Below are 25,791 nucleotides of genomic sequence, written 5' to 3' on the forward strand. Positions count from 1 at the left end.
TGACTGTGTGTGTACCTGTTTCTCCCCAAACAGGCAGGTATTCATCTTGTTGGATGTCCAGCATGATCTCCAGACCGTTGCCTGTGCCTCCTTTCATCGTAGTTCTCAAAGTCTTCCCTTCTTCTGCAGCGTTAAACATGTAACACTTCCCATAACGTGTAAACACCTGGAAAAAGAACGAGCATTTATTAGACTTTTTTTTACATTTTTTAAATTCACTTATACGTAGCATGTGTCTCTGATTTCCACAGACAAAATTTTTGATTCACTCTGCATGTGTATAAATGCCATGAAATACAGTTAAATACATTTTTAATGAAAGCTTAGTAGGCAAATCGTCTGAAGTACTAATGTGAAGCTTTCATATTTTTTATTGCATGTATATTTTTAAATTTCATAAATAATTTAGTTTCAAAAAATGTCTATTTATTGAGCTGTGAAGTTGTCTGAATCGTCCTCCTGAGAGGTCGATGAACTCTGGTTATAAGATATTGATGTAAATCTGGCAGAGAATGCATAACGCACACGGCTGCTGCAAATAAACAATGGTTTACATATCATCTACAATATTTATGATCTGTCCCTCAACCGCCTTGCTTATTCCTTGCACAAATGCCAAAAAAATAACTCAGTATCCTTATTTCTGTAACTGGTCATAACAAGTGTTGACATGTTACACATAACTATAATTAAAATATTGGAGCTGGTTGTGACAAGGGTTGATAATTATACATATATAATTATACATATATATATATATATATATATATATATATATATATATATATATATATATATATATATATATATATATATATATTTTGTAGCCAAGACCTTAAATGTTTACTTTTGAAAAAGTCTGACAGTTGTTTATTGAAATATAGGCTTTGAGACAGTGGCCTTTCCATAGGCCTTATAGGCTGCTATTAGTTCTGTATTTAGCATGTGTTTACTTTCAATGAAAAAAAAATAAAAATTGGCTGGATTATCAGAAAATGACACATATGTCACATATGCCTTGCACTCACTCTCATATTGTATGTCTTTCTTCTGTGGAAGACAAAAGAAGACATTTTGAAGAATATGCTGAATGCTTGTTTCAAAACAATGCAAAAGCAAAATAAATGTATTATAAAAATGGTCTTCTAATATATTCTTCTAAAACGTCATGTGATGATAGCTTTGTGGGAGGAAGTCATTACTGACTGATCTCATTCTCCTCTGAAACCGGATGAATCTGAGTCATCACAAATAACAAATCATACAGTTTTTGATTTATTGGAAAGATCAAATTCAAAGGGAAATTTTTACAAATTGGGCATCAATACTTCTCTCATGGACTCTCATGAATTTTTAAAAGGAGAAATAGGGTGAAGTTGGAAGTGAATTCTTAAAAAGTGGAACATTTTCATCTATTTAAAGTCTATTACTCACACAAAGCATTCACATGGCTTCAGAAGACTTGGAAAGCACAAGTCATGTGGACTTTCATACTGCTTTAATGCTGCTTTTTAGTCCTTTTGGAAGCTTGAAAGCCTGAGTCCCCATGCATTAAAATTGCCAGAAAAGAGCTGCCAGTAGATTATCCTTTTGTGTTCCGCAGAACAAAGAAACTCTACAGGTTTGGAAGAACATGGTGAATTTTTAGATGAACCATGTCTTTAACATCATTCAGTTATAATTGTTGTTCATCAGACTGACAGTCATATATGGGGTTTTAGACTTGCATTTCTTGCCTTGTTTGTCCTCCAGAACATGATTAGAACTGTGCAGCTTCTTTATCTTCAGACATGCCCCCTGGCTCACCATTAAATGCTTATATTAGAGAAAATACTCTTTTTTGATGTGGGTCTGTGAGAGCTAGATCTGTTTCCAGGATGCAAAGTGAATCTCTCGGTCACCCTTCAGAGCCCTGCCTCATCAAAGCCCTCGAGGAAAGAGCGATAGAACGACCCCAATGTACCCTTGTTCAGATGACGTGCAGGAAAGGACAGAGAGCTGGGTGCATTTATATTCATTTACCAATGAAGGTGTTTTACACAGTGGACTGAGCAGAGACAAATACAACTATTTGAGAGTAACAGAGTGAAAAGGGACCACCGCATTTTACAAAGCCCAAGTCCTCTATCCTTTTCGTTCTGCTTTTAGCTCTAATTTGGGACTAAATGCGATAGTGAAATGATATGTAATTAAGAGAGCGAGATAAAGCAATTCTCAGCTTGTTTTGATGATAACGTACAAGAAAAGACATAAATGGAAAAATCTGGATCCCTTGTTACACAGTACATAATGATGATAATTATGATTATGCATGTTTCAACCCCCTCAGTGTATAAGAATCGAGAATCTTTAAAGAAAAAGTTCAGCTAAAAATGAACATTTAAAATTATTTACTCATCCTCATGTCATTCCAAACCTCGTCAGTGAAACACCAAATACATATTGTAAAATTGTGTGTTTTTTGTTTGTTTGTTTTATTTGAGCACCATACGGTTAATGTTGTTTCAGACTCCATTGACTTTCATTGTACAAGCAAAAACAGTTGAAGCATTTTCCCACACAAGATAATAAGCCAATACAGGTTTGAAACAACACGGGGTGAGTAAATGATGAAATAATAGTTTTTTTTAGGTGAACTTGCCTTTAAGCATAGAGAGGTGTACTGTATTTCTCTATCAGATGTGCGATCCACCGCCTGAAAAGCGAAAATGTTGATAGATTTTGGTCTTTGCTCGAAGATAAGCATGAAACCGTGTTTGGAAAGCTGCTTTGAAACTGTATCTTTCCAAGGATTGGTGTGGAGAGCGCTAATCTAAGGTCTCTTAAAGAGCTGCTTCTTTCTAGTGTAGGAGCTTGATGGATGGATGAATGATTGAGAAGGTTTCGCCTTACAGCATGTCTGTACACACACACAAACACACACACGCGCACACACACATAGATAAATCACCATAGCCTGCAGCTGCCAGACCACAGCCCACAAAATCGACATGAATATTCAGTCTCATCCTTCATGCCTGAGCTAAGTGCTAGCAGAAATCACCCTTTAAAGAGAAACTGAGAGAGTTAAGGAACAGTGGGCCATACAGTCCTCATTTCCTGCAAAGACTGACAGCTTTAATTCTTTTTCTTCTTCTCTATTACAAATTCAATTTAATTTCAACTGACAAGGCAAACAGAAGCAAGGATTTCTGCTCAAGATAACTCGCAGCTTATTAAATAGGAACCAGCAACTTTAAGCCGTCTTTCCTCATAAAACCAAACACGTCTCTTTAGAACCAGGCTATCCGTTTAGGATTTAAGCCATACAGCTTTGACAATGAGCTAATAATATAATTTAATCCAAAAACTCAAAGCACTTTAACAAATTACGCAATTTAAAGGTGACTGCCAATCACTGTCTTAATGAATAAGGTTTTAGGAGGAGTTAATCAAAGATGACTTAACATTATAAAATGACAGCTGCAGAAATTTCTCACTCAATACTCAGCTGGAAGCACACAAATGCATATCACCCTTTAAAAACGGTCAATAAGCCATTATGACCGCTGAAGTTTGAAAGAAAGACTGTCATTACCACTTAGTGCCTTGTATGTTAATGTTCAAAGTCATTGTAAACATGCCAATAGTCATTTGCTGTTATTGACCAAGGATGTTTCTCTGAACTAACAACAAACAGCAAAACATTTGTGAAGACTTGATTTGAGCATACATGCCAAATACTTTCTTAATAGCCTCTAACACCATTAAACCAATTTAGCCGAGTAATGAAAGGCAAAAAGTGGCTCTTTTTTCCATTTTCACTTCACAGAGAGAAAAAAAAAATCTTCCATTAGTACCGAAGTTTGGTGTTTTCATGTCAAGACCAAGACCTCGAGGCTAGCAGGTTACTGTTAAAACACAGGATGTTGCAAAACACATCAATTCACTTTCAATTAACTTGCATATTATAACCAAGTCACATTTGTGACTTATATATAAGCCCCAACCTTTGTGAGCTAAATCAAGCTCATTAGCTGGTTTGTACGCTTCTGCAAACACACGCACACACACACAAAATCTCATTAAAAATTCAAAGAAAGGAAGCGCTTTGAGTGTTCTAGAACAAAATGGCGTGACCTGGTTTGAGTGATGCCCATTGCTTCTAATGACACAGACAGATATGCTATTAGCGAAGGTGCTTGTGTGATACAGCTTTAGCAAGAGAAGCTTGACTGTGGCAGGGCTCCTTTAACAGGCAAGTGTGTGATGGGTCAACCATAAGAACACGCAGAAGAGGAATACATTATGATAATCATATTTAGGGAAAGCAGTAGGAGATAAAGCACAACTTGACGTTCACAAAAGGTCACGCTCATTCACATCTAGTTGTTTAACTGCACATTCAAGGTTTCGATTAAGAATATAGATGTATGAATAAATCAGGTTCATTTGGAATATTCGTGAATATGTAATTAGATATATTTGGAGCAAAATGTCTTCTCAACTGCTAACTACTGCGTTAAAGGTGGATTTTATGAACGATCCCCATAGAGCTGATCACACTGCATTTTGTTTTTTATTTACTGACAGATGCGGAATGTAGATCGGTTCTCTGACCGAAAGGATATTTATCAGTGAAATGGTGAAAATTAAGACTACCCCAAGGGTTTTAAACCCGCAGAGAAAAATGTGGTCTTTTCTGCAAATGTTTGAACTAAGTAAAGTCATCCTCAAAACTGGAGAAGTTTCAACTGGTGTGCCAGAAGCATAATGTTTTGCCGTTTCACATCTAAAGACCTGGAAGTGCTCTATGATGTCTCTGAGTCTTATCAGTCACTGGCCTGGTGGGTTTTTTTCCCTTGTCGCCTGCCACATGGATTATCTTCTTCAGACATGGATGCCATCGTTTTCTCATTTCATTCGCTGTCTCCAGGCCCTCCTCCATTCTTTTATTTCTCTCTACAGTGTGTGTTTATCTATAAAGTGGCTTTTGCACCAAGAAGTGGGTGTTATGTTCCCATAGGATGAAATCTCAGTTTGATGAATTTATTGCTGTGGATATTCTAAGACAAGAGAGTTGTAAACAAAACAAAATAAAGCAAAACAACAAAAAAGTGATTCTTAATTTGATTTTCACTTAGATAATCCTGAAGCATTTTATAGAGTGTGTGTGTGTGTGTGTGTATATGTATGTATAAACACAAGCATTTTAAATACATCTTAAATATATGAAATATATTTTGAGTCAAATTGAATCAATGCAAAGTTTACATAGATAGTTTTGCATGCTACTAATGAAAAACAAAAACAATGTAAACAACTGGGCAACAGCACCATATATCTTATCATAGTAATCTTAATCATCTTAATTATCTAAAACTTATTAAACAATCAAAACATTTACTATTTCTGCAAAACAATTCAACTTAAGTCAAAAAAATTTTCCACAGAGAGAGGAAGAGAGCACAAAAGTCCTTGCTGTTGAGTAGCTCTATCCTTTGAGTGGAAGAGAAGTGAGTCCAGAAGCATTATATCCTCACTCTGGACAGGAAATGCCAGTGCCTCGCGGCTAATGGCATAATGCCAGGATATTTTTGACAGTCTGGCACCCAAACCTGCTCGGCCTTATGATTCCACACGGTCAATCACACCATCACAAAATCAATGACACACTGACATTTTTATGGTGTCATCGTTCACACACAAATTCAACTCAGGAAACAGGAACAGAAAAAAAATGGCCAAGAAACTCAAAAGTTTGCAAGTAGGCATGTATTAAAACCCCAAAATCGGAGGTATAGAAACCTCAAAGAGAAAAGTTATATACACACCCTCGTGTTGTTATAAAAACATCAATACTTTTTCTAAATTTCTCAAAATGTCTTGTTTTATGTTCCAGTGATTTTTGTTCAAATGTTGGAAGTGAAAACCGTTTGGTTATCAACATTCTTCAAAATGTTCTTCTACAGAAGAAAGAATTTGACACAGGTTTTGGAACAACATGATACGTAAATGCTGACAGAATTTTTATTTTTGGATGAACTACCCCTTCAAAATGCTACCATAACACCTCCACAGCCATATCTGAAAAGACTTCAAAATACCACCACTTTCTCCCACATAATAGAAAAAAAAGCAGTTTTCCTGATTGCCACAGTAATTGCACTGGACCAGCATTTCCACTAATATGACATAACCAGGTGATACAACACTTATCTCCTTTGACAAATTCTCATTCTTCCACAAAAGCTTACCGGAGGATGGAGCAATGACTGTAAAATTTAAATCAGGTGTGTTAAGAACCAGTAAAGCTCTTTTATCAAAGCCAGAGAGGACTGGAGCATTCTGACCACCTTTATTGTGATATGGTCCTGCTTTGTTCCCCTAAATCGATTTCCATTCTGCAGTAGATTGTCACAGGATGGAACGGAGGGGGTCTGGGCGGGGTGTTTACCGGCAGTTATGTTTATAAAAATCCGTAGAGTTGCAGGGTGAGCACTTTGCTTCACGGAGCATTAACAGTGATGAGTGTGAGTGGGTGAATAATTCATAATACAAACCACAGAAGAAATGTGTACACAATGGACTCTCTCACACACACACACACACACACACACACACACACACACACACACACACACACACACACACACACACACACACTCACTCACAAATGCAGACTGGTTTAGTTAAACTTCATCATCTTTACATCCAATTAAACAAAGAACATTACTGGACATGCAACATTACACAACTATAATCTTTTATCACCCCTGTCATAAATGTTATAGCAGTTATATGTGCTTGACTAGCGCTAATTAAGTATGTGATGAGGGAATGTACAAAGTATTCTAGACAATAAAGCTTCAAATAAAAAAAAGAAAGTCATGCATCAACAGAGAAATAATCTTTCAAACAACCGTTATTTTCATCTATTTATGTGCATTCAGTGTTACTGTAATTTCATACAGTGTCCGCATGGATTCTTTCATATATAATTGACTTACCCTCTCTTCCACTCGTTCAATGCCCTCTTGCAATTATTTGCTTATTTATCTATTTTAAGCAACTCATATTAGCATCTTTCCTATTTAGCCATAGCTCATGCTCAGCTGTGATGCCTCAAAACAGCCTAATTGAAATGAGTTCATTAAATTATTATAATACTGCGCTCTGAAATGCAGCATAAGACGTCACTCAGTAGAGTCATTATGAGTCAGAGACTTTTGCTCTGTTCCAAATTTTTCTGCACTGCCTACGAAGGCAGTATTTTAAGGCTTAATAAGCACACTGCAGACACGAAGGCTGGTTCAAAAGGTTGACAGCATAATTATGCAGCCTCCTAAAATACCTTGTTTTTGCCAAATTCTAGGTCAACATTGCATGTATCCTTCACAGAGAAGGCATTCCCAGCATGCAGAGCGAGTGGGGAAAAAAATTCAAACAGCCAGACAAAGTGACTACTGTTCAAGAATTGGTAAGAATTATTGGTGACTCTTTAGTTTAGGGACCAATTCTCACAATTAAGTTGCAAGAGGAGAAGTTGCATATTAGCATATTATTATTCTATTATTAACATATTGGCTGTTTATTAGTACTTATAAGGCACATATTTTTCATGACTATATTCTACATCCCCAATATTTAAACTTCACAACTTCCTTACTAACTATTATTAAGCAGCAAATTGGCTTATCCGTGAATTTTCAGCATCGTTGTTCCAGCTTTCAGTGTCATGTAATCTTTCAGAAATCATTCTAATATTCTGATTTGAAGCTTCTTAGTGTTATCAGTCACTTAGTGTTAACAGTTGTTCTGCATGCTTTATATTTTGTCGGAACTGTTTCACATCCATTTTCAAAAGAACAGCATTGATTTGAAATAGAATTAGTTGAATTTAGTAAAAGTCAACTATTTTAGCCGCCATATTACCCTGAAGCCCAAGACTGGGTGTCCACTAAAGCTAAGCAGGGCTGAGTCTGGTCACTACCTGGATAGGAGAACTCCTGGGAAAACTAGGTTGCTGTTGGAAGAGATGTTAGTGAAACCAGCAGGAGGTACTCACCCTGTGCGCTGTGTGGGTCCTGTGTGGGGGGCACTATACTGTGTCTTAGCACTTAGTTTAGCAACATGCTCCTGTCAATGGTAGTTAAATCAATTGTTCATTGATTTAAAATACTTATGAATATAAGTATGAACACTGAGAATTAATGATAAGAATAGTGTACTCATTTTTAGTGTAGAAACTGCGTGCTGTGCATTTTGGTCTTCCCCCCAAAAACAAAACAAAAAAAAGACCCACTTGGTTACTACACTAACCATAGTTCAATCATGGCATTTGTAGTAAAACTGTGTTTATATAAATAGTGGTCAATATAACCATGGTTACTACAATTTTACTATAATAATACAGTGGTTAATTTAGGTAAGAGTTACATCAAGAATTAAACTTGTTGTATTGACATTGAGTTTCTATTTACGCAGAGCATTAAAATCATGTCACCTGTGTGGCCCCCAAGCTGTTAAGATGGAGCGTTAGAAGGTTGCAGCTTGAGACAGTAGTCAGTGAAGCAGCTCACCGGGTTTTCAGCAGGCATATTATCATTACAGCACGATCCTGTGGTAACGTCCAAACATTACAACCGTGATATAACATACCCTCAACAGAAGATTAATGGCCCATCAACAGACTCTTCTGTTCACACTTTTCTCTGTCTCTCTCTCTCTCTCTCTCTGAGCCTCTTACGGGTTATAAAATGGTCCATCCTGTCAGAGTGCCATCAGCCCCCTCATCTGCCCTTTCTCTACCCATCGCTTTTTTCTGCTCCATCTTTATGCGCAAAAGACACTTCAGCCCTGACATCACCCCCTCGGGTATGTTTTCATCCCAGCTGTCAGTCAAGAAGACTTGCTGCCATGGCAACAGGTGATGACCCTGGCTTAAGCTCATCAGTCACCTTGCTTAGGTATCATTTGTTGCCATATCTGAATCTTCGGTTGCAGTGATTTTGCCTAGTCAGACATGCTCCTGGATCATCCTCTTTTGTTGATCCTAAAACAACATTATTGACCATAAGCATAGACCTACCCCTATCACTACCTCTACCTATCTCTATTTCTATCTATAACTTAACCCTACCCATAATATTTCCCAAAAACCAGAGGAGAATGATAACTAAACAACAAAGGTGCAGAAGCACTTAACCCTTATTGTAAGCCTAAAACAGACATTTCTTGTAAATGTATCACTCAATTCTGACTGGTTGATTGGGATGTTGTTCCAGGAACATACTGAACCTGATGACATCACATTCATCCTAATCAAAGCCCCTTCTCACATGTCTTTTCAGTAGTTATAGCCATACAAGCTAGAGATACAATTAGAGTTTGCCCAAAAATATTGAATTGCAAAAATTTTATAGAAATTGTGGCCATTTGTATTGAAACTTTTTTCTCCAATTAAATTCTAAAGTATATAAAATCTGTCATAATTATGTCATAATTTACTTATCCGTTCCTACTTTCTATTTTCAATGGAACCTAAACAAAGAATATTTGTAATTCATATTTTTGTTCATATAATGCAGTTCATTGGGGTTCAAAACAACACTGAATCCCACTGACTTTCTTTGTATGAAAAAAAAAACATCAACTGAATCTCAATGGGTTTTTTCTTTTGTGTTCCACTGAAAAAAAAAAGTCATATTTAAAAACAACATGAGTATGCAAATGACTTCAACTCTTAAATGTTATAATTTATAATTCAGAGCTGTATTTTAATAGAAAACAAGACTATATATTTTTGTTTACATTATACTGTATGTATGTTTGTGTGTGTGTGTGTGATTGTGTGCTGTGCATATTTGAATACACACACAAGTATATTTTAAAAAATGTGTTACATTTATATCTTAAATATATTTATGTTAAATAAATGATATGCATATGTGCATGTAAATGAATGTAAATTTTCTAAATATATTCTGTATGTGTATGTATTTATATATGCATAATAAATATACATTATACACACTCATATATTATGCAAACAAAACTTTTATTTGAATGTGATTAATAATTTGTCTGCTCTATTTCATATTTATATATCTACAGATACATGTTAAGCTTGTATTGACACTGGCACTGACACGAAAGATAGTTCTTCAATTAGAGAGAAACTGAAAACATCTTTATCCATCAAATGAAATGTCTGTGAGTTTCATTTTTCAGAGATTATGAACATGACCGTAGATACAAATAAATATAGGGCAGACGAACAGGTAAGAGCTCCCTCCCCTTCCGTGGACGCCCAGATTAAAGATAGAAACCGCATGACGAGGAGCAGTTCAGAGTTCAGAGACAGGGGATTTGGGCTTGGCTTGGCAGTAATGATCCAGGCTGTTAGTGTTAAAGGAAGAGGTGGAACAAAAAGAAAATGTAAAGCATGAAAGCCCAAGAGTCTAACAAACCTAAGCACAGGCATTTAAAGAGACACCACACGCATCTCTGATGAGTCGCTCCTGAGGGTCATGTGGAGTGAAGCTCACTAACTTGCTAAATTCTTACACATTTTTCGAGCCTTCCATTTCTCTCAGTTCTCTCAATTGTCAGTAATATATTCACTGGTGAAACTCACTCCAGCGGTTATCTTTTTAAAAAAAGTGCCCTGATTTTTACCCTTTATTACTTTCTACACAAGTGATGTTAAGAGCATCCCGATCTGTGCCTGCAGTGTTTCCTGCCAGAAATGATCTGACGAAAAGAGCAAACCCATAAAGTTGCACTAGTTCAGGTCCTCGTGTCTCAAACCCACATCAAACCGTTTAAAAAAAGGATGAACAACTACTACCTTTGCTTTTGCCCCACTGCCCTCTAGAAGGATATTCAGAAACCTCCAAATGAAACCCAACAGCTCATTTGGATGCTTGGCACCAGTCTGAGTGTCTCCACTGGTTTGTGACATCTGTGAGGTCAATGTTTTTAACCTTGCAGTAATGCTCCGGCAGTATAATAATGAAATACTGTGTATTACATATACTGCTAGTACCTTTAGGTTTTTTATTTTTTGTTGTTGGTAATTTACATTACTTTAAAATGGACTTTCAGTCATAAAAAGCCCAATTAGAAACATTCAAGTTAATTGAAAGTAACAAACTGTAAAAGTAATTGTAAACATGCATGTCTTTCTACAAGGAGTTGTTTATACTTAATCTAAACTTAGAAAATTACATCTGTTGGAGAAAGTCACATTAAGTGATGTTAAAAATGATAGAAAACAAGCATTAGTGTTCATTTCTGTATATACCAATAACTCTTAACATTTCAATTTACATATGGCAATATAAACAAATTAATGATGAATAATATATATATATAAACTTTAAGTTTTTTAATTAAGATGTTTAATTAAGAAAGTTTTAGATCATTTTTTTAAAATGTAATTTATGAAAGTGAAGTCTAATACTACTGCATTGAATGATTATTGTAAAATTTTACACAAATTATTTTAAATGTGAACATATCCAATAATGATGTTATCATATACAGCACGTTTTTTAATAGTAACTGCTGATTAAAATAAATTACATAAATAAAATTTTTTTACATTTAACATTGAACGTATAATACATCACACGTATAATGAAAACCAGAAATGCTGCCTTGACAGCTAACCAAAAATTAGTTTCGAAGTAAACTGAATAAAAAATAACACTGACATAAAAAAATATACAAGAAAATACAAGAAAAAAAAACACAAAAAAAAAAACAGGCAAAATTAATAAAATATATAAGCTTTAGAGAAAATAAATCTATCTATCTATCTATCTATCTATCTATCTATCTATCTATATATATATATATATATATATATATATATATATATATATATATATAAACATACAGAAATACAGTACAGAAATGATATTACAATAACACTGAACAGAATGTTTTTATATGCTGGTCATATAAAACATTTTGCTTGATGTCTGTACATATGCTTTGAAATCTCTGTTCAGGCTATCATGTTTGCTGCAGTCTTAACCTGTTCTTTAAGTGTCTGAAGTCACTGGAGGAAATGTTTGCTTGCAGGACGTCACAGACAGTAGCTTGATGTCACAATATCTGACAGGCTGAAGACAAGCAAGCGTGATTCCTTCAACCTCAAGTCTATCATTCACTTTTTTCATCTATCACTATGAAAAGGTATATCACAGCAGCTACATCCCTTAGATTTGTACAATCTCTGTAAAATTCACCGTGACGGCTGGTCTATTGCCATGTTAACTGTAATAGAACGACAAAAGGTTACCCATAGCACATTCTAACCAGACATGATATGGCAACAAGAAAACAAATTTATCTTTACCTCGTAAACAAGCTTTCTGACTCGACGAGACACGTTTGGTTTACTCGTCCACTGTGAAATCTTACTGGTCCAAAATTTATATGTAACTTTACAAAAAAAAACATTAAATGTGATTATCTGTGATCGGCAGCAGTTTTTCTACTCGTGTAAACACGCTGTGTTTCTAGAGCAGGGTGTTTTTGGGGGTGGGGGTTTGGGGGAATTGGTTGCTGCAATCCTCAAGGCTTTTGACCAAATCCATGACTTTCTGCTCCTGCAGAGCAATTTCACATGCACTTCATGGGTCAGTAAATCAGACTGTTAGCGTCCTGCCCTTTGGCTGCAGGGCTTACACTCTCCACTAGACAACAGAACAGGTAGTTTTACAAGCACACAATTTTAAGAAGAATAAGATCCTGGAGACTAGAGACTTGAACTGGAGAAATAAAATGCCGTAAACCTCTTATTCTTTCTACCCACCTGCTGGCTTTCAAATATACATGCATTTTATTCATAGTTTCCCCCCTTTAAAGCTAAGGTGAATAAATTGCTTGGAGTAAAATCAGCTCTACAGTACTCGTGTACAAGTTATGCAAAATCACTGATAAAAATATCAGAATAAAAATCAGAAAGAGCTTTATCGCCAGGTATGTTTGCACATATGAGGAATGTGTTTTAATGACAGAAACTTCACAGTGCAACAGATTGACAAGACAAGACACAGATAATAAAAAGAATAATATGCAAATATATAAAACAGACAATGTACAAAATTGCAGAGCACAGTATAAAATAGACAATCATATTTACCTTTTGATATGTGCAAATTTGAAATGTAAATAAGTATTAAATAAATAAATAAATAAATATATATATATATATATATATATATATATATATATATATATATATATATATATTTTTTTTTTTTTTTTTTTATCAATTATAATCAAAGCTACAAATCATAAAATGTAATTCCATGGTAAAAAGCTATTTATTTATTAATTATACATTAAATTCATACTAAGTATAGCTCAAATTCATTAATTTATTTACTGATATATCACTTGACACTTACTGATATAAAATAAAATATAATTCAACTTTATTTTAAGTGAACATTTGTCACTATTGATGATGATTTTATCACCTTAAATACAAGATATTTAAAATACATACTTACAGTAGTTCCACTTTAGCTCAAATATGCTCCGTATATCTTCAGTTGGACTTCAGTTAAACTCGTTAAGTACAAGATGTTCCAAATCAGCAGAATTTAAGTATACCTGTTTAGTGTACTAAAAGTTCAATTGCGGGTATTTTTATTAAGCACATTAATAATTTGTAGTGAAATAAATTCAAGATTTTTATTTGTCACATACACTATTATATAGAGAATATATAACCAGCAGTGAAACGTAGGTGAATGTTCCACCAACCATAAACATTTGCACATTTCTACTTATTCATAGCCTTTATGGCTTAGATATTCCAAATATACTGATATTGTCATTTCATTGTCTATTCAAACATAAAAATGTGTGCGCGTATGAACCACAATTTAAATATGCGTATCTATGAATACTAATGAGATTGCGCCGAAATAATTCCATCTCAGATGCACTTACACTTACATTACTACAGGAACGAAACTGATAAATGACCATTTTCTTAAAGTCAAAGGCATTGCACCTGCCCCCACAGGCTCAGCTGTTTGTGTGTCCTTGGTTCTGTTCAAGGCCAAGAGACTTATGGGAGAGTTACAATACTGTGAGGTCTAGTGCACACACGAACACCCACAAAGATGCACAGATGATCTAGAACACAATAACACAGCAAAAAAAGACAGAGATGAAGGATGAAGATTATTAGCCAGTGACCTTTCATATTCATTGATGACTTTAGGCACTGAGCTGTGAACTACTTTGGCTAGAAGTGAAAAATTAGCACACGATGCAGACGTTTGTTTAGTTTAGTGACACATTACGCCTCAGATTGTTTGCGACTGTGCATTTTTATGTGTATATTAATAGCAATGTGTTTGCCGTGATCTATCACATTAATCTTTGAAAATGTTATCTGCACTTACAGGATGCTTTAGTCTCCATGGTAATGAGTGTGTGTGATTGCAGAACACGGGAGAATTATCTAGCATGAGCAAAAAAATAATACAAAAACTAGTCAATTTGAGCTGCGAGAGAGCACTGGGTGAAGGCAAAACCTCTTCTGAGATTTATTCAATATTATTGAAACCATACATCAAAGCACAAAATATCTGCTGAGGAAAGATAAATATTAAAACAAAAATGTTTGCCTTGTAACCAAACACGTTTATCTCCCTAATGCTGTTCTACACATGCCTTGATATTTAAGTGGTTTATTAACATGTCCTTTAAGGTGGCATCAAGCACTTCAGAAGTCTCGGAGTGAGAAGAGATGTTATTTAGAGGGAAAATCATCAGGAGAAAAGGAAAAAGCTATAAAATGTTAATGCACTTATCTTGATAAATGTCCTAACCAAACATATTCCATTGAAAATGACAGGTGATGAGTAACTGGCAGATAACATATAAGGTGCTCACAAAAAAATATATGATGTCTTGCAGCTCCGGTCGGATTTGAATGAATAACTACAGCATCAAGACTCCTGGGATGAGGATTCCGGAAGCACCGGAAAACTAATTCACGCAATATGAATGTAATGCATCACACAATCTTTGATAAATGAACACAATCTTGCTTAAAACCACCCAGTCATGCATTAATTCCCATTGAAATGCACATTTATATCTATTTGCATTCATGTGCAATATTAATCATAACCGCATCCATAATTTCAGATAATATTGGCCTATATGATCCCAAGTGAATAAGTGAAAATACAAGCCTGAGAAAAATCTCATTACTCCTATTGTGGAGGCATGGCGATGCGTCTCTGGAGAGATGCATACAAGCACAGATTTAGGCATGTGCTGCTGTACCACTGTGCAATAATGCAGAGAGGGGAGAAACAGTATTCAGCATTCTTGAGACGCCTGCTCCTGGTGCTGTCCTGTGCATTTCACCTTTAATAAATACAGTCAGTGTGCACCACTGCACACAACCCAGGCCTAAACCTCCAAGAAGAACTCTCTGTGGTCTCTTCCATTATAATATAGGCTACAGAAATGCTGGTTATTTCGTGCCAGTCACTGCTGCTCTCTACTGTTGCACACAATCGATCAAATTTCAGCTGCGGTACCACAACTCCTAAAGCTGATAGTTTGAGACAGAGGATCTGATACAAAAACTTTCATACTAGAAAAGTGAGTCTGGATCCAAAAAAACATTAAAAACTTCTATTTCCTTTTTGTTGTGTATTCTTGGTTTCATTAGCTGACTCACTCAGTTTTTCTGTGTTATTCGAACAGCATGATAACTGTAAGTCAAACCTTTTTCGCATTTCAGCTTTTAAAGTAACTATACAAAAACTCAAAACACTGACAGGGTAGAAAAAAACAAGATTAATACCGCGTTCTTGTAGGGATTACTGGGAAGACGCTCAAATCTTCAAATCCAATTTTTTGGCGAATTCTTTTTTTGTGCATCTTGAATGTGGTACATCAGCACCGTATTATGTATGAATTTCAGATGCAATCACTGCCAGTGTAAAAGCAAATTCCAAAGTGCTGAGCTGTCAGATCAACACTGTGGAGTAAACAAACAAAACGAATAAACAGAACAAACATCAGCTGTTATTTCTGCAAACATTGATTCACAGGGCAGTTTCTCAGATTAGTCCAGTCCTCTCTGATTGATTACACTGAGTATTTCCCAAAGAGCGAAAAGAGATGCTTCGAACATGATTCTGCATCAGATTTAATGAATAAAAGTCAGTGTGAGAATAAGCTGTGATTGGGGTTGGGTGATAAATAAAATATCTCATTACATTTGGAGTGATTTTTGCCGCCATTATAAAATTAAGCTACATCAAGAATATGTCATCAGTATTTCTAATTGAAAAAGGACATTTGGGCATATTCAAGGCCATGCCCTTTTATTAATAGACCTTTAGCGATTTCACAGCCATAAACAATGAACCATGATTTGGTATTTTTAAACACTTAAACAACAACTTCAACTGATAATGGCTGATGAAAATTCAGCTTTGCATCCAAGAATAAATTACATTTTAAAACATATTACAATATAATGTAAAACAATTTAATTTAACTTCACAAAAGTACTATTTTTTCCTGTATTTTTCAATCAAATAATTGCAACCTTGGTTAAAGTAAGAGATTCTTTGAGAATCAAAATTTCTTTATTCATAACTTTCTAGAACTTTGCATTTCTATATGAGCATGATTTCTTGAGGATCACGTAATCCTGAATATTGGAGCAATGGTCATAGATATATCACCCAGTCCCCAGTCCTAGCTGTGATATAAAATTAAATAGATCCATTTGATTATTTGAATGGGAGACTGTATGTACTAAATCAAAACTCAAGACTATATTAATGCCACTTTAAATTCATCATCCCTCAGCAAGGCAGAAGCAGGACTCAAAGAGACAGAGTAACCTTTCTGAGAATAATTAGTGCACAGAACAGTGTGCAGTGACACATGGTGACATATCAAAGATAGACCCAAAGAAGAGAACATGGCGTCTTGATGCTCTGCCAGCAGGCAGCAGGGTTATAATTTGTGAGCATATGTTATGATGATGCAGGAAAAAGATGCTAAAATCCTCATTCCAAAAACCTGACGGGAACTGTGTGCTTACCAACCCGTGCTTAGCTGGCCATCAAAAACAGACAAATAGCCACTCTCAGCATTTCTAATGTACCTCAGTGATAATATTAGATTGAAAATGCAGTGGGAGAAAGAACGAGACGAAAGGAGGTTTGAATTCACATGCGCGATGAAAATGAGCAGAATAACCAAACTGATGAAACAGCAACATCTTCTGAGATAAACACACCCTCACAAGTACACAAAAACAAGTTTCATAATGTCAGCACGACAGGTTTAAAGGCCTTTGGTGTCTGAGAAACATTCAGCAAAACTGTGTGGTCAAGAGACTTCTGTGACTTCTGAATGTCCAGTTAAGTATTTTTGATAACGTCTTCACTTTAAAACATTTGACCTTTAACCTAGGAGACAAGTAATTTCAGCCTCCTTAAGATCTGCATATGGCACCTAAAATCAAGGATGTACATTTTTTCAAAGCATTTTACCAAGACTGACCCTGACTGCCACTGCTTTGAAAAAAACTAAACAGTACCTGTCCAGACTTGTCATTTACTTAGCCAATTCTGGATATGCCAGAATTGCATTTCAATCTAGTAACTACTAAGAATCACACACTTTACCTGTCAGGCTTCACTTCACTTCACTTTATAACACTGGTGGTTCTATAATATAACACACACGCATACACTGGGTCTTCAAGAGGAAGACTGACCTGAGCGGGGACTTCTGTGATTATAAAGTGCTTTGGAGTGTCTAGAGTGGAAAGACCTTTAATTGATATCTTTTAGAATAAAGGCCAGTCACATTTGCTGTGACACAGCCTCAGATCGAGAGGAAAAAAGATTCTGTGCCCTTGATTCCAAATTTCCTGCTTCAATACAGCTCCTTCTTTTCTTCCATTGGAGCTTTTCTCTGCTGTCCAATTTCTCTCCTGCGTTTCCACTTTTCAAAATGGCAGCTTTGTGAAATCATGCTGTCGGTTTGGGTGGACTGGCAAGGAGCTACTCTTTTGAAAGGACAAAGCAAAATCCTTTTTACCATGATATGCCCTCTTTAATTTGACTGAAATTATATTTTACTATGAATCACCATTTACTCTCTATCCTTCTTTCCAACAGCATAATGGATTAGACTGTTGTCTTTGTGTTGTGCTATTGAACTGAATTATCTTATTGTTACATACTATTGTCCTGCACACTGTTGCATTGTTTCCAACAGAACAGCATAATGTTGTTCATCCAAACTCGGAGTACAGTGCATTCTCTCTCCACTCACTCTAAAATATATCTTTTCTGTGTTGCCTCAGGCCTTTCTCTGTGTATTTGAATTGCATTTTGTTCTTCCTGCTGGGGTATTTGTAACTCTAACATATTGTATGCATTATAAAGAAGTCTGTTTGGTCAGAAAGAAATGCAAATGCAAACGTCTCTGGAAAAGTCGAAGCATGAAAAATTAAACAACTTGACAAGTTTATGGACAGTGCACTTGTATAAGCAAAAGGGTTTCCTCTGCGGATGGGAGGGTTAGCTAATTGAAACTTTACAGAATCCATGGGGGAAAATACAATTTAGTATAACAACAAACACGCAGAGAGGCATGCAGGGTTAGATTAATCTATTCTCATGTCTTTAATTACAAGGGTGGAACGATGATCAGCAGGTGTTTTACAAAGAAAGGCAAGAAGTAAACACGTCTCTATAGAGTCATAGAAAGATTATAATGAATATTTTGATTAGGTTGTGGAAGCTATCATTTCATTAATGCTTGCACAAATAATATTATAACAGATGTGAGTCAGTTTGATTATTAAAAAAAAGAATAGGCAGGTTGGTACACGATGCCATATAAGAAACTTTTTTCTAAATAGAAATTTTCTGTTTCACCAACGATTCTTTCAAGGTTCTTCAGTTTCTAAAAGGGTAAGAACAAGACAGTTCTTTAAATAACTTAAATAACTGAATGGTTCTTTTGGAATCAAAACTGTTTCTTCTATGGCATCATCTTTTTAAGCACCTTTATTTTTAAGAGTGTAGACCGACAGACAGACAGACAGACAGACAGATAGATAGATAGATAGATAGATAGGTAGATAGGTAGAAGAACAGATGGATGTAAAAATGCATCTCTCTTAAGCCTGGTGGATATTGCTTGACCTCAGTTTGACAGCGTCCAGCCTCCACTGACAACTAACCTTCATCATCATCAGGAGCTGCACGCTGGGCAGGCCGAGGACAATATTCATTCTATCACAGTAAAGGAAGAAATATGGGGAGAAAATGGCCTTCAGGGCATCATGTCAGAGATAGACAGCGACAGAGAGAAGGCTCGGCCAGAAAATTGAAGGAGGGATTATCTGAATAATGATATTAAAATAGAATATGATTCATTACAACTGCATAAAAATGAGACGAGAGGAAGACATGCCTCAGAATTCTATCAGGCAGTGTATTTGTGTCTATGAGTAGCTCTGTATTTTTAAGGGGTGTTTATGTATGCATGCATACTTCTTATTCATGCCTGCTGAAACACATGAGGCTGTGCACCATATAAGCTACCAGGACAAGAGCAGGCTTCTCTTCCATCAAGATTAGCCAGGCTGTGAAATATTAATAGAGAAATGAGAAACTGTATTAGGGCTAAAAAGGATCTAAGCAGAATGAATCATCAATAATACAGCAGCCCTCCTTAGTTTGTCAGAGTCAGAGACTCGCTGGCGTTTGACTAGAGAGAGCTCTGTACTGTCAGAACCCCAGCCTGGCCCTGTGTCACAGGAAAATCTCCTAAGCCCTTACATTTATTCTTTTTTTGAAACTGTGATGAAATGCTAAACATTCTAAGCCTTTCGTCTGAGATGACTGGGTGCATGTAAATTGTAAATTTGACATGTTGTGCTTTAGTTTGATGCTAAAGGTTTTATGTGCAGCTTCTCTTGGTTTTTTATTTTTGTTCCCTCACTTGCTCTTTCTCTCCCTCTGCTTGTTCTTCTTTCTCTATTCCTTCACATCCTCTGCTGCTGTCTTGCTTTCATATTTAATTAAGTCTCACCTCCTCTCATTCCTGTTTTATTCTCTAGTCTGGACTAGCCTTATTAATTTCTTTTCTTCAGTCTAAGTAGATGTTATAATGGTCTGCCAAAAGCTAAAGTCAAAAGCTCTTTTTATACTATTGATTAATAGGATGGATTTTCGACTTGTGCCATTGAATGAAAAGGTCTGCTTCTAATCTAATGTCTCACATCTATTGTGCAGTGCCACTGAAGGAACAAAGAAAAGAAAGAATGAAACAATGTATTATCTATAAATGTATGTGTGTGTGTGTGTACATGCAAATAATTAATGCACAACAATTTAATTAAAAAATGAAGTCAAGATTTCCACTGAAGTTTAAGAGATTTGCTGAAAGAGTTCTCCAGAGCAAGTTGAATAAAGCATCCCCGTAACATCTGAAAACTGAAAAACTTTAAGAGTGTTGCTCTGTGAATGTGCTGAAGAAAGTTAAAAAGATTAACGTCCTTATGAGAGTGCTGAAAGACTGAAACACCAGCACAAATGTTTTTAATTTGCACTTTATGTGATCTGTTTGGTTCACATGAGGATCACTGTGACTGAGTCATATTCTAAAATAAACCATAACATCAATGCCTCGAAATCCAAAATGCCAAAGCACTATAATAATAACCAGGTCTCTGATGTCAGTCCCAGCACAGAATTAAAGCTTCATTTACTCATACACCACTCACGAAACAAAATGTATCGCTCTGCATGTTTGTTTTTTTTCAAGTCTTCTAACCTTTTGCAATGCCTGTCAGTTATATGCATATCTGTTTCTTAGATTCTGTGCTAGTTAACCGTCATATTTTACTGGCTTTGTGTTCAAATGGGAATTGGGCCATTGACGCATGAATGCATGGTTTATCTGAGTGTAGGCTACAGTCCTTTGCCACAGGATAAGAATCCCCATTTGTGAGGACAGAACCTAATCCAGCCAACTGCACAAATCAGCAAATCAGACACACCACAAAGAATCAGTCAACCATTTAGTAATGATACTGACACAAAAACTTGTTTTATAAGAATGCTTTGTCCCTAAATCGCTACGGGTTTGAATCACTAACAAGAACACACTGAAATGTGTAATTTACTAGTGAATTTGATTGGTTATGAAGTAAATTTTTCTAGACATGTTTTTAATTCTCATAAGAACAAGTTGTTTGTCAATCATACAGTCGTACACTAATCATACAGTATGTTATAGATTCAGTAAAAAGAGCTAATTCCTTAAGAACCATTCATTTAAGCAATCAAACTATAAGTTCAGCTTTTATGAGCAAGCCCCAAAGACAACTCAACAGAAAGACTTTCCTTGCCGTTATTTTGCATTACACAGCGTTTTCTTGCATCAAATTAAATACAGACAGCCAACTCATATTCACAACTCAGATAAAATATGATTTATTTAACCTAAATCACACCAAATTATGATACATCACTGTAAAATTTGTTTTGTTCTAACTTTTGTGAAAGTACGAGAATGAACCGATATCTGTTTCCCAAAAGAAATGCTTGACTAAATAATGCATGAACCTCTCTCCTTCTTCATGGCTTCTTTGCATCTTTCTGGCATATTAAAATTAGCGAATCACGTGCATACAGTGCCAGATTCACAGTAACCACAACAACATATAAGTGGGTTATGTAGGTGCACAACCAATTTGAGACCTGCACGAAAGGCACATGTTCTCCCGACACGTGTTTGCCTTGATCACGGACAGAAAGTGTGCAGCAGCGGCGTGAGCTCCAGAGTGCTAGTGGCTGTATATGTTAGGGCACTTAAGACAAGTGCCCTTTGGCCAAGGGCAGTTCACTCAATAGAAAAGAAATCTCCCAGCTGGAAGTTAACAGAGACGGAACGTGCAGATGTGGCTAACTAGCTAGCTAAGCTCAGAGGCCGCTCATGAACCCCCTCATTCCTCCATGATTTAGCAGGTCATTTATGTGCTGCTCTAGCTGCTAATTGGCTCTTAATTAGAGTCAGATCCTTGTTGAAACTATCCATTGACTTGTGTGTGTGTGTGTGCATGTGTTTAAGTGTGTGTCCAGAGGGAGTATTGTAGCCACAAGCAACAGCTAACTGTCCTTCACACAAATTTGTCATTACCACTCTCAGGGAGGCATGTCTCTCATAAAAGCTAGGAGAGCTTGAGGGAAATGGTAAGTCATTACCTTAGACGTGTGTGTGTGTGTGTGTGTGTGTGTGTGTCTGTGTAAATGTCATTTGACATAAATGTGTGTGGCTTTATGTCTAAAAGCATGTACAACCAGAGGGTGGTATATTTTATGTGCGTTACAACGAGCTTCACTGCACAATACAGTACAGGTTTATTTCAGAAACCTGTGGATTAAATACATTAAGGTGATATTATTATAGTCCTGCAGTGATGGTATTCTCCGTAGGTCTGAGTACTGAGTCCACCTATACAGTGACTTCCATCAACTACTTTTTTCCTTATTGACCTTAAAAAGGTAGATGGGAAGAAAAAACTGTTGATGTGAAGAACAGATAAACCATAACGACACTCCAAAAGCCCATTCCTGCAATCAAAGACTGAGAAGAACAATCAGCGTCAAAGGTTTTGATTGCAGGGGTATGGAAGCTCACTGTGTCAGAATATCAATCAGTTGTTAGAAAAGGTCATTCCACTTAAGTCTTCAAGGCTTCTTTTAAGAAAAAAAGCTGTTTCTGCAGTAATAGTTATAGCTTTTAAAAATAATGACGGGCGACTTGCTTTAACTGTTGTGGTGGACGGCTTAGGTATAGCAGCCCATAGAAACAGTTGCTAATAGGGCAACTGCTTATACATATCTATGCTAAAAATGGTCAGTTAGTTGTCATGGCAACTACACAATTTTAAGTTTGAGCATGTACTTCAAGTAATTTTGAAACCTTATAAATTGCCACTATCATTGTTTTTTAAGTATAAGGTTTTAAAATGTGTAAAAAAAACCACATTTTACAATGCTGAGAGCTTTACATGAATACAGCATAAATGGAGAGAACAGAAAAAGCTGTGATAAAGTGGTTTTTGCACATTGGTTAGTTGTTGGTGCAGTTAAATGAATTCAGGACTCTGGGAAAAGACAGCGTTCGGTCCCCGTGCATGCAGGGGGTACTCAAACAAATAGACCACTGACACGTAGAGAAACAGCAATTTCCTGCTTCATCGGTTCCCATCTTTCTCTCCGCTGTGTCCGCTTCTCTTCAAGCACGTCCACCCTCCACGAGCAAAACGCTAACACACAGACTGGATCAAAGATTGCCTTTAAGGTCACAAACACAGGCACTTAAACTCATGCACGCAAACACCATCAGGAAAAAAAAAAAAACGTATAAAAAATTATCAATCAATGCATTTAAATGATCTGGATATCAGTGTAACTTGTCTATGTAACTACAAAACTACAGTTCACTTCCAGTATAAAAAATTCCTGATAATTCACTCACTCCTGTGTTATGTCTTTCTTTCTTCAGTCAAAATTTTTTTTAAACGTTTTTGAGAAAAACATTCCAGGATTTTTTTCTTCATAGTGAACTTCAATGGTGGCCAGCAGTAAATGATACTGTATACTGGCCCCACTTTATATTAGGTGGTCTTAAATAATATGCACTTAAATTTTAATCACTTAATTACTTAATTGGAACAATCCACTTATTGGGCACATACATGTTTTTACATTGTAATTGTATTTTTAAAAACAGTACATCTGTAATACATTTTTTACACTAAATACACTGTTGGCCTGTCTCTTACTCCTTAAAGCACCCTTAAACCTACCCATACCACCAAACCTGTCCCTAACCTTACCTACATCCCATACGGAGTTACACATTTTTTATGACATGGTTTTTTCTAGACATGATTCTGATTCTCATGAGAGCCATTTATTTTTTGAATCAAATTATACTGATAATGCTGCATGTTTTAAATTCCCCTTTAAAAAGCTGGATCATAAGCGTCATTCGTCTAGGAGTCAAAATACTGTGTATTGGCTGCAAACTGACGTTCAGCTTTTGTGTGCAAGCCCCAAGGACAACTCAACAGAAAGACTTTTCTTGCCATTATTTTGCATTACACAGCATTTTCTTGCATCACATTCAATACAGACTGCAAACTCATATTCATAATTCAGATAAAATATGATTTATTTAGCCTAAATCACACTAAATATGATGTATCACTGTAAAATGTATTTTGTTCAAACCTTTGTGAATCTTAGTATGAAAGTGAATTGATATCCATTTCCCAAAAGAAATACTTGACTAAATAATACATGAACCTCTCTCCTTCCTTCCAGAAAAAGTGGTAAAATTGCCTGATATTGCTACTATTTGTTTTTAGTTTTGTTTTTTAATGTAATTTATTTATGTGATGATAAAGCTCAATTTTGCGGAAACCAAATACTTATTTGGTGAATAGAAAGTTAGCAAATAGCATCTTACTAGCAGCAGATGTTTGAATGGTAGTGTAAATAATGTTTTACTGCAAATGCAAGGAAAAATAAATAAAGGAAAACATGTCCACACCTGAGTGAAGTTCAGCATCTCAAACCCAAATCACCTTTCTGTCTCTTAGAAAGAGTGAGAGAAATGTAGAGGGAAAATAGAGACATCTCCAGCATCAGCTACTGAAATAACAGCGCTGATTTCCCCAGAGCATTACAGTCTACAAATCATTGTCTCTCACATATATATACACCTGCCAGTGCAAACAATAAAGAGACCTGCAGCACGTACAGAGGTCTCAGGGTACGAATGTCAGAGACTTCATGATCGCAGTACAATTTATCTGATGGGTCTGCAACATAATAATACCATTTAATTCAAACCTCGCTTCCTCTGTTGAGACTGAACTGCATAATAGCTTCAATTGGATTAGCGATTCAACACAACTTGGGTCAACTGACAGTCTGAAAAAGCGGCAAAGCCATCAGATCTGAAATCAGCGCACCATGTAGGGCTCTACAAATGTCTGTCGCACACAAAGCATAAAAGTCTAGATTTCTCCTTTGTGCTCAGCAGACATCAGCGCTTGATGGAACATTGTGAACTGCGTGGAAGTGCTTAGTAGACACAATCAACTTGATGGACAACTTGGTCATACTACAGTTGAACTGATTTAAACTAGCGACAGAGTGCTAGCACAGCTAAACCACAGCCCGAAGCACCTTTCAATCATAGCATTAACTCCACTCAGCAAACCGTTAGTCTGTCATTCTGTCTGGAGATCTTTTAAAGCTTTAAAACGAGGATAATCGCCCTCCCTCGTTGCTCTTGCTTATGGGGTAAACATTTGAGACTGACATCCTGACATTTGCTTTTTTGGAGATAAGAATGCTGCGTTACTTCCCAGCACATCCTCGCTGCTGGTGTTTTAATGGGTTTCACCTCTTGCTTAGCTCGTTCTATTGATCAACTTGAAGTTTTAGCCTGTGCTGTTGTTGTAGAGTCTGCATCTCTCTTCGGCAAGAGTTTTATTGTTTCATCTTCTGCTTGATTAACTGCTCTAATTTAAACCAAATCTAATCAGGTTGAATCTACAGTATGTTCACACCTTCAAAGAGGCTTTTACATCGTTTGCGGTTTATACAAAGAAGAAAGACAGATGGACCTCAAAGTTAATGAAACCCAATCAGTATAATAGAGTTTTTCTTTTGTTAAAAAGAGCTTTTC

The 25,791-nt window shown here is 36.1% G+C and overlaps 1 pseudogene; it reads right to left on the reverse strand.

The window, feature by feature from the left end:
* Positions 1-25,791, reverse strand: part of LOC122335902 — a 98,585-nt pseudogene that overhangs the window by 33,760 nt on the left and 39,034 nt on the right.

Source organism: Puntigrus tetrazona, unplaced genomic scaffold, assembly GCF_018831695.1.
Source record: "Puntigrus tetrazona isolate hp1 unplaced genomic scaffold, ASM1883169v1 S000000956, whole genome shotgun sequence".
Classification (NCBI taxonomy): domain Eukaryota; kingdom Metazoa; phylum Chordata; class Actinopteri; order Cypriniformes; family Cyprinidae; genus Puntigrus; species Puntigrus tetrazona.